This window comes from Fragaria vesca, unplaced genomic scaffold (assembly GCF_000184155.1).
Source record: "Fragaria vesca subsp. vesca unplaced genomic scaffold, FraVesHawaii_1.0 scf0513031, whole genome shotgun sequence".
NCBI classification, from domain to species: domain Eukaryota; kingdom Viridiplantae; phylum Streptophyta; class Magnoliopsida; order Rosales; family Rosaceae; genus Fragaria; species Fragaria vesca.
The window spans coordinates 49,283-60,411 of NW_004443427.1; the positions used below are offsets into that span (position 1 = coordinate 49,283).

At 40.3% G+C, this 11,129-nt stretch overlaps 1 pseudogene; it reads left to right on the plus strand.

Moving 5' to 3' along the window:
• Positions 1-2,517, plus strand: part of LOC101299732 — a 35,767-nt pseudogene extending 33,250 nt beyond the window's left edge.
• The last annotated feature ends 8,612 nt before the right edge of the window (positions 2,518-11,129 follow it).

Sequence of the window (11,129 nt, forward strand, 5' to 3'; positions counted from 1 at the left end):
GAGAGAGAGAGAGAAAAGGGAGGAGGGATGGTTTCCGGAAATGAAAGGAAACCCTAAACTTTTGATATTTAACCCAAAATTTTAGTAAAGCCACGAACTTCCGTTGACCATAACTTTCTCATACGAAGTCCGTTTTACGCGTGCCATGTGTCTACGAACTCGTATCGTCGTGCTCTATAACTTCCGTGAAGGAAGTTTCTCGAGAAACCCAACGGATTAGAAAGTCAACTATTGACCATTCAGAACCATAAAACAGTTTCAGATAAAATAAGCATCCGAACGTTTCCGCTCTTCCTTCGAACCTCAAAACACTCTAACTTCTAACTCAGAAATTCTCAAATAATATTAGAAACTAATATTAAATTTCCGGGGTATTACAAGGATAGTTGGCAATCCTCTTATCCTGCAAAACACTTTGAGATACTGTTATCTGATCAAGAACAAGTGTCATTAACATCCCTTATGGTTTCAGGTAAAACATGCATCTGCATATCACTGTTTTTCACAGAGGTTAGCAGCTTCGCTTGTTATCCTAGTACTGAGTCTTTTATTGTCCTGAGTTTCAAAGAACCTGTAATATTAGGTTATTAGGTCTTTGTTGAGTTTCAAATTCAAATGGACAACTATGTTTGTGGGAGATGCCTTGGCGCTCAAACCAGTCTAAGGGTTGAGCTCTTTTGTTATGCCAACCGGTGACCAAATGGTTTGATGCTCAAGGCTCCAGCTAAGATTTCATGATACGTTATCCTATGCATAGCTGGTCCCTGTATGGTTCAAAGATCAGTCGCTATTGGCTATGTCAAGGTCCACTAATGGACTGAGTAAGAGGGTTTGAAACCTCTTTGCTCCCTGCTTTGAATCGTTCATGTTTTAGGAAAGGTTTCTTTGTCTTATTGAGATTGCTTGTGTCATCTCTTTGTTTGGACACATCACTTTCAGTATGGGAGCCAAACGTTTCTGTCCAAACCTTTCTGAAACTTGTTTGAGGTCAGCTTGCATCATCTTTGATGCCTTGTCTGCCTATATATATCTATAGCTTTGGTTTTACTCAATGGTTGTTGAAAACTGCCTTATTGCGTTTTCTTTGTTGAGTCTAGTTTTAGTTTGCATTATTCATGCTGCTCTAAGTCTTCTTCGTGACTGTAAACCTTAGAGCTTGAACTCAAAACTTCTTTCATCAACTCATATCATGTTGCATACCATGAGGAATGTGTAGTGCAACCAACCCAAAAAGCGTTCAAGGTTGAATCTGCTAGTGGTTAGCTAAATTGATGAATAAGGGTTCTGACAGTGTTTCATGTTATAAGAGCTTAGAAACAAGAGAGGGAATAGGTCTAGACTAGTTTGGGACTAGGAAGGATAGCACTGTGGTAGTGTATCACTAGAACTATTATTCTTGTAAGAAGTTACTTCAACTTAGTAGAAAGTTTTGTCTCTCAAGAGTTAGAGACACGCAGTTTTTCTCCCTGCATTCAGGGTTTCTGCGAGTAAAAAACATCCTTGTGTTATTTCTTTATTTGCTGCAATTTACTTTCTGCAATTTCATATCCTGTGAATCTAGGATAGCACAAGTGATTGCTATCATCGGATACAGAAGTAAACGAAAATTCAAAAAAGGCCTATTCACCCCCCTCTAGGACCTTTATGCAAACAATGCTCTTGCCCCAAGTGGTGGATACCTTTTAAGTACAAACTAACCAAAACTTTAATTGATGAAAGAGATGGATCCATTTTTTGTGCAATTCTAGAATGGGATCAATCTGCAGCACTAATTGACTTTGTAGTCGTGAGACCGAGTGGGGCACCAAAAGCTATTTTAGCACTTAGGGGAACATTACTCAAAAGCCCAACTATGCGAAGGGATATAGATGACCTTCGTTTTCTTGCTGGAGAGCTTGAAGGGATCTGTCAGGTTTAGAGTAGCTCTGGAGGCTTTGAAATCGGCTGCAGAAAGGTAAGGAAGCAGTAATGTATGCATTGCAGGCCATTCTTTAGGAGCTGGTTTTGCTGTACAAGTGGGAAAAGCATTAGCTAAAGAAGGGATGTATTCAATCCGCCTTCGGTTTCTCTAGCAATGAGGTTCAGTAATATTGGAGAGAAAGCAGGATTTGCTTGGAAGAGATTTAAAGCAATGCTTCCTTTGAGTAGTCATAGTCAGGTCGACAATGAAGAGGACAAGGGTATTGGTTTTGGATTGAAGATTGGATATCGGGTTTAAAAGACCTGGTGTTGGATTGGGGAAGTGGGTTCCTCATCTATATGTAAATGATAGTGACTATATCTGCTGCTCTTATACTGACCCTGATGGAATAGAAGGAACAACGGCGGGAAGGAGTATGTGGGTCCAAGTTCAAGATCTGGGCAAGTAGCAGCAAAGCTATTGGTGATGTCAAAGGGAAACCAGAAGTTTCTAGAAGCTCATGGAGTAGAGCAGTGGTGGTCTGATGATCTGGAACTTCAGATGGCTCTCCATAACAGCAGCAGCTGAAATCCTTGTATAGCCTTCCAGCTCCTTAATCAGCACTTCCTAGATAACAAAGGCTGATGTTTGCATTCTTGGATGAATAATTAGCTCGTTTTCGATTTTATTCTTACATACCGTCCTTGTTGTTTTTCTTTGTAAAGATTCCTTAATATAAGTTCATAAAAAGGCCCTTTCAAATAAATAAAAAATGTTCTAGGATATTCTGTATCTTTCTAGATATTCTTATGTGTGTCTTGGCCTTATGCCAACAGGATATGTAGTTAGACTAGATCTATGTATTCATATCCTTACCATATTGGTATTGTGTAATTCCCTATATAAAGGGCTCCTATCAATGAATAAGATGATGATTCTCTTGCTATCTCTTTGTCTCTACACTTTATCATTCATCACGTTATCATGCACTTTGTTCTAACCCTAGAGCCAATAGCCCACCATTTGTTTTCCAAACCCTAAAATCAGGCAGCCTTGTTTTTCCCGATTTTCGACCAAAATTCTGACTGCCCTCCGCCGGAATTTTATACCCCAGAAAGCTCTCTCCGTCCCGGATCCAACGCCGCCGGCCTCACCCTGAGAACCGGCCGGAAAGTCTCTGAACCGGCCGCCGGAAGATTCCAGACCGCCGCCGCTACCGACCACCGGTTCACCACCTTCCTTTGCTCCGATCAACCTAAAATTTTGACAGCAGCTTCCCCATCCAGAGCTGCTCCTCCTGTCAAATTTTCAGCCCCAAATTCAAAGTATAAGTAGGCAAAACGTTGTTTCTCCTCTCGGCAGCCTCTAGAAACCAAAGATTTCAAGATTGCTCGTCTTCCAAGGAAACCAGAAAGGTATGTTTTGAAACCTTAAACTTTTCCAACTTCAATAACTCGGGGAGGATAAAATCCTTTCCTCCCTTCTCCATCTCCATTCTATGCTTGGGATTTTGTGTGTGCAGGTACCAAAAATCCCGGAATTTTATTCGCGGGTCAAGAGTGTGTTTGATCACTCTTGCTTCCTTGTCCGGGTTGTGTATGATCAACCCCGACCTTTCTCCGGATTGTGTTTGATCAATCCGAGGCCTTTTTCGAATTGTGTTTGATCAATTCGCGGCTTTTTCCGGATTGTGTATGATCAATCCGAATGACAAACCATTAAAAGCATTGTTTGTGATCTCTATCGAGTCTCATAATAGCTTGGTTTTGTATGCAAGAGCAATGTAACATTCTGCTCCTTTGAGTTTTGACGTACTAGATGCCTGAGGCGGATCTTCGCTTGGTATATGTGGAACCTTTCACTGGAAAGGATTAAACCACATATTTTGACCCCCAGGCTAACAAGCCTAGATGCCGAGATTTCACGTCTCATGCGCTCAAAGTCTTTGACACGCCACATCGACAAGCCTTCAATGGCAATCTGTGCAAAAAGTAATGACCACAAAGTACTGTGGAATGCACTCATGGAGCGTTTCTTGAAACGTCCATATATATAGAGTTATTAGTCAAGTGGATTGCTTACCACCTTAATTGACTACATATTATCGATGATCTTTTGTGGCATCATGATTCATAACCTGTAGCGGATTCGATCATCATCAAGTTCTCTAGGTCCTCCAAGTTGGTTTGGAATTACCAACGAGACTTGATTTTGATCATACAAATGGGAATTGTATATATACGCTAATGTGATAAATTTATTTAGAATTATCCCCTAATGTGGGGACAACAATATGGGTCATGGCAACGGCAGAAAATGTCGTGCCGATGTCTAGAAAAAAGGTGGAGGTGTCGCCGGCTCTAATAGCGACACTTCCGGTCTAGACACCATTTTGTCAAAACTACTCACGTCAGCTCATGACAATGCAACCTGTTGTGGATCTTCGGATCACTGGTTCAAGATTGTCAAGCTCCTTCAAATTATGAATGCATACAAAAAGTACGAAAAATCAACAGCTCTAGCTACCCCTGACTTTGATGTCATTGGCTAGACATTGATTTTCTTTCCAAGCTATATGTAATGAGACATCGTATCGATGTCCTTTGTTTATTCGAGACATCGATATATACTCACATTAGCAATAATGAATGCCTTGGGAATTTTTTCGAAGTGAAACTATTCTCCTCTTATGGTTCATATTGATTTACAAAAAAGATGTATATTCTTACATCGTCCTTAGAGACATCGCATATTGTGCGGATTTTGTTCCCTTCCTTTGAAGGTGACTCATGGCACTGCATCCTCAAAGAGGATCGCCCACGTATTTCCGGTTAAGTCTTCTACCCTATAGAGGATTTTCCATCATCAATTGTTCAACTAGGCTCATCCAAGCTCAGTGTGATGTCTTAGAATTGTCTGAAATTAAGGAGATAGTGGTTTCAAGTGTGCCTCGCACTACCAACTCTCCACGGACATGCCTGGTCATACTGTCTTGGAGTTACCGAAAGCTTTTGATTTTGGATCCCCCTACGCTATTAAACCAATTGCCGTCTTGCAAAAGACGTTGAAGACTTATCAAAAACCGGCAAAATTATCATCATGATCTAATCCTCTAGGTCCTCTGAGTTAGTTTATGTTCATGTCATGGAGCTTTTGCTAACTAGTCATGGAGTTTACGACCTTAGAATGACCGAAAGGACTTGGTTTTGATCAAACACACGTCACTTGTGGCTAAGGCAAAAGCTTACACGCCACTTGCAAGCTTCACAGCTTCGCACATGCCAATTCTGTGAAAAACAGCAATCTGTCCCTTCTGAACAGTCAACTTCGTTTGAGCTTTGTGAACAGCTTCGGACGAACCAGACAGTGAGCTTTATATCATTGGAAAGCTCTATGAGTCTAGTTTTTAGAAATTTTTGCGGTTCGTCCATATCTATTTTAACAAGGAAGTTATGGCTGTATTAGTGCGCAAAGGTCATTCTGCGCGGAAATTTTTATGCACTCTCGGGATTGCAGCTTTTCGTAGCTTCTTTCAATCCTTCTAAATGGTTCAAGTGGAACTATTAACTAGCCTATCTACTCCTTCTTGTAGATATGTCTCATCGAGACATTGAGTGCTTCGCAGATAGTGGAACTATCCATAACATTCTAAGGAACTGGCAACTATCTTTGGATTTTGTGCCTTTGTAAATCTTCTGTGACTACAACGATTGAATCATACCGGTCATTCAAGGACGCGGTTTAGCTTAAATCTTGATGCCTCATGGCACCATGATCAATGTCACAGATACCCTCTATGCATTTAGAGGCAATCGAACCATATTGAGCTTTAAAGACATTCATGCTAATAGTTTTCATTTGAAAACACATTGTGAGAATAAACCAGAATTCTTTTGTGTATACCTTCTCATGAATGCGGACTGAAGCGCATCTTGGAGAAATTCATGAGTCAATCTAGTGGACTGTATGTCACTACGATTCGAATATCGAATCCCATGTTGTCACCAAACATGATATTTGGGACACTGACTCATATAGGCTTTGGTTTTGACCAATTAAGGTCATCCTGGAAGATATATAATGGTCCAAATTTTGAGAAATTCTCATGGACATCCATTCTTCTGCTCAAAACGAAGACATTCGAGATCTAGCATCACCATGAAGCATGGTGGTGACCCGGGGGACATTGACGTCACCCGAACACGGTTCCAACTTCCCGGAGGCCGTCCGGTCAATTCCTCAAGCAATTGAGGTGCACCGGCCTTTCCTCGATGTCGTATTGGCCCCCTGCAATGCTCATTACTCGTTTTGAAAGCCTATTCTTTACCTAAATTAGGAGTGAGACCCTCTTACGCTAAATAACACAAAAGTGAACATTCTATTCTTACATAAAATTATGTAGATAGATACAACCAACTTACGGACACCTTTTATGCTTTATGGTGTTGGTTGAAGTGTTAACACACTGGTCATGTGTTACACTATTATCTACTGCTTATGCTGTTTATGCTGCTTATGCTGCTTATACTTCTACGGGCTCACTACCCATCTTTTAAAGAAGTTTATCGGGATGTAAGTTGAAGTATCCTGCACCCCATGTTCACACGCAATACAGTCTCACCGAGGCTACGACTGAGCAACTTTAGCTTGTCGCTCGAACATTATTGATGCGCACCAATCTTTCTATTGCGTCTTGGGGTTATGCAATATTTGCATGCAGCTTTACTATTCATCTACGACCCACCATCATTGAATATTTTTGTACTACAGCTCGTGACTGTGTACCAGAATTGCAATCCTTTAGCTCAAACAAGATTGAAACGGATCTCCAATCCTTGAGCTCGGCTAGATGTTATTTCTAGGTGCCAAATCGCATTGCCACTACGTACAATGATGGGTCATTTGAGATGAATAAGTATTTAGGTTGGATGTGAACCTCCACCTATAATCCGCATATGTAGAAACCTTGCCAGGCGATCTCTTTCACCGCTATATTGCGGATGGTCACTTTGATGAGACAATATTCCCGCCGTTAGGGGGAGATAAGAACACAAGTGTTCAAGTGGAACGACGTGAATTGTCGTGGTTTGTCCCCACTAAGTCTCATCTTGATCCCAAATGCTTAAAGTGTTAAAGTGACGAGATCACATGCTGCAATTATGTCTGCAAGGATTGATGTTCTACAAAAGGATATGGTGCGACCAAAAGGTGTTGGTCTTGACACCATCACCATGGATGATGATATAGCGACGCCATATAGTGGCAAAATTGGTGTCACAAGGCCGTGTGGCTCCCCTAAAAGGAGGGAGGCCCTTAGGTTCGATACTTTCTCGCACTAGGAAGAAAGCGAGCTTGGCACAACCTGATCCATTGATCAGTGATACTCAAATCCGTCTCATGAAGTCTGAATTGTGATTATCGTTGGGGGACGCCTCAATGTCAAATTCAATCCATATAGAGATCTCTACAAGTATTACATTAGTGTACATGAGGACGTGGGATAATGAGTCTACTATCGAACCACCTTTCATTGATGGATATCAACTTAGTTGATCGGCCTAATGGAAAGATGCGATCCAGCATTAACAAAGAGATAGGTCCTTGGGCAGGTGATGCTGACACCGCAAGCTAAACCCTATCAACTATACATTTGTTAGATAGCGTAATGAGAACAAGAGCTTAGACTCACCTTATGGCGCAAGGTCTCTCACTATCACGCACTGAGATCGACTATGATGAGATATGCTCTCGTAATGGATGTCATTGAACTCCACTACTTTGTCAGTTTGATAGTTTCCAAATAACTGAACATGCAGCCTATGAATGTGGTCATAATAACATCTCTATGGGATCAGAGATATACATGAAGGTCTTAAACGGACTTCATTCATCCGAATCAAGTGGCTCCAAACCACAGGAGCATGCGTTTGCTAAATGTATTGAAACGCACATGGACTCTACTTGATTTGGAAGGGATATGGTGAATTATGCCTTTGCGTGTTCATTCTGGATTTACATGGATTCTTGATGGATCAAGAGATGCCAATGTGTATCAACATCCGAAGAAAAAGATCTTGGGAAGACACGGTCTCGATAAGACACTCGATGACTGTATTGATGATGATTTTTCATCAATCGGCTTAGGCGCTCTAACGAAAGTGAGGCCTACATATACTCCCATGATTAATCAAAGTCTTTACTCTAAAGAGAGATCAGTTGTTTTGTCTTAAGCAAGATGACAAATATGTGTTAAGAGATGGAGTTCCCATCTAAGTACAATAAGACGCATCAATGTACTCAACACAATACGAAAAACTTGACATCTCATTCGCTATGAAAAGTTGTAAAGCTAAGTGTAGCTATGCACCCACGCAATGCCAATGTAATGGCAGTAACCCCTTTTTCAATACATAATGGTATGAAAGGTTGAGGCTTATTCTATCCCTACATAAGAAAGACACATCAAAAGCGAAATCAGAATCTGTCAAGTTTTGTAGGTCAACTTCTATGAGACCTACAAGAAATCTCACTCACTGGAAAATGGTGAAATTGATACCATTGGAAAGGTCTATGTGTCTACTTTCCAGGGAAACCAACCATTTGATCATACCTATCATATTGAGTGAGTTATGGCCGTTTTCGTAAAGTAGGACGAATCTGTCCGAGAATCTGATTTTGGCAAAACAGTCAACTTCGACGGGACTTTGTGAATAGCTCCTGACGAACCAGAACGTGTGTAATATACGGTTGGAAAGCTAAATGAGTATAGTTTCCAAAACCGTTTACGGTTCGTTCATATGTATTTCCTAGAGGAAGTTACGACTGTTCTAGTAACTGAACGTCATGCTGCGCGGAAATCTGATTTCCTGCACGAACTTATGTTTTGAGTTCACAAGCGGCCTTCTCCTCAAGATCTAAGTGTAAAAGATCATTTGAGGACAATACGGCATGATTTAGTTAATCATTGCCTAATACCACATTTGAAGACATGTTAAAGAGCATTGACATGCTAAGTTGTTGAAATTTCCGTGATTAGTAAGAATCAGGAAGAGCCCTATGATTGATGTAAAGATCAGGGGTAGGTGCGAAATTCAGGGGGAGTCTAGCACATACATACATGTCACTATCAAATGTGAAGGGTGCGTTGTACTCTTTTTCTCCTATGATCAAGGTTCAGTTTTTCTCTCACAGGGTTTTTGTGACTTGACGAGATTTTTGACTAGGCAACAGATCAGCACCATCGGCATATCAGCACGCGGCACAAGGGGGAGTGTTCTAGGATATTCTGTATCTTTCTAGATATTCTTATGTGTGTCTTGGCCTTATGTCAATAGGATATGTAGTTAGACTAGATCTATATATTCATATCCTTACCATATTGGTATTGTGTAATTTCTATATAAAGGGCTCCTATCAATAAATAAGATGATGATTCTCTTGCTATCTCTTTGTCTCTACATTTTATCCTTCATCAAAAAAAGGTTTTTAAGCTACAGTGATAAGCTACAGTATTTTCGTAATAGTTAAATTTGAACTTTAGTTTAGTTCTGGTACTTTAACAGCATCAAACTCCTGCAATACATTATATGGTAAACTGGGAAATTAGATAAGGTGTAGATGCTTCGACAATTTGATATATACAGATCTTTACCCATCCCAATGAACTTGCAATGTCAGCTTCAAACCCTAGTGCTAAAGGCACAATGGAGGGTGATTTATCACAGATAACTCCCAAAAACCAGTTAGCACAAACATCCCCACCAACAATCCGAAAAGGAATAAAAATTTTGGATTCTGTAGTCTCCAGTGTAGGCTGCAAGAAGCCCTGCACAGGGAGTCAGGGAGAACACTAACGAAAGGGAAGACCCCCACAACTAATAACAATACTCGAATGGGTAGCTGCAAGAACAACCACCCAAATTTGAAAAACTGTAGTTTTGATTGAGCAGATCACATGAGAACATTTCGAGAAACTGATAAGCTTATACAGGGACATCAAAAACGCACACAGAAGCATGGGAACACACAGATAAAAAACACAGAGAAGCAGCCCTGAATGTAGATCAAAAACATACACAGAAGCCTGAGTGCATATCGAGAAACTTCTCATTCCTGTCCACAGTTGGAATCATGACATTCAGAAAAACCACAGATCTGAAACGAAAATTATACAAATGCAAACAGAGAGCATATGGACAAATGTTTTTGCCTTGTATTTTATTTATCTAAAGAGAGAAGGTAGAGTCATAAGATGAGCCATCCATTGGCCTTAAAGAGTACGAATCTAAAGAGTACGAATATCATCCTGTTTCTGAAGTACACACATCTCATAAAATGAACTACAAACCACCATTTTACAGTTCCAATCCCTTCTTTATGGGTGAAACGTCTTCTATTTATCAACTTTTCCATCTCATGCTTGGAGCTGCCACATGATATCCAGTGACCCTGAAAATGTGTAACAAAATAGTGTGTATGAAGCTTAATATTTGCTAGCGATTAGAGATCAACAAGCAAAGACCACAGATGTAATATAATTTCAGAATTTATCACTTTAGAGAAGTTTTGGCCAGAATATTGACTCTTTTCTAATAAGTTATCGGCACATAATCATGAAACATCAGAAACAACAAAATGTCAGGGTTAATGAAAGTTCAGTTCGAATATTTAAAAGCTCAGAACCATATATTCTCTCATTTGTACACTTGAGGTTAAAAAAACAAAGAGAGATGTTACCTAGATGAGAAGCCAGCTTTTCAGAATGGAACAACAGCAGCCAAGTGCCCTTCAGCAGCTGTGCGCACGTAGAAAGCTATTTCACCATTGATGGGATCTTGAAACCTAGCATTGGTAAACGATCGTATGCTAGACAAGTAATCCTAAACAATATAACGCTTTCAGTACCAGTATGAAAGGAATTTTAAAAGCATCAAAAGCTAGATACAAGGACTAGAACATACCCTCTCAAGATAGTATGTCAGTCCCTCAATGAAAAATGGCACTGCAGCAACTGTCAAAGGACCGGGAGCTTGATTATACAGTAGAACAATCATGTGGGGAGCACGGTTGATAGTATAAGCCACAGCAGCATTTCGAAGAGATTGCATATACAGCCCATTTGCAGGGTCTAATTTCACTGCGTGTCCAAAAGCTGTGAAAGCAGCAATAAAATCCTGCATGGACATCAAGTTTGTAGATTAGAGATAGACATTAAAAAAAAAAAAGAAAG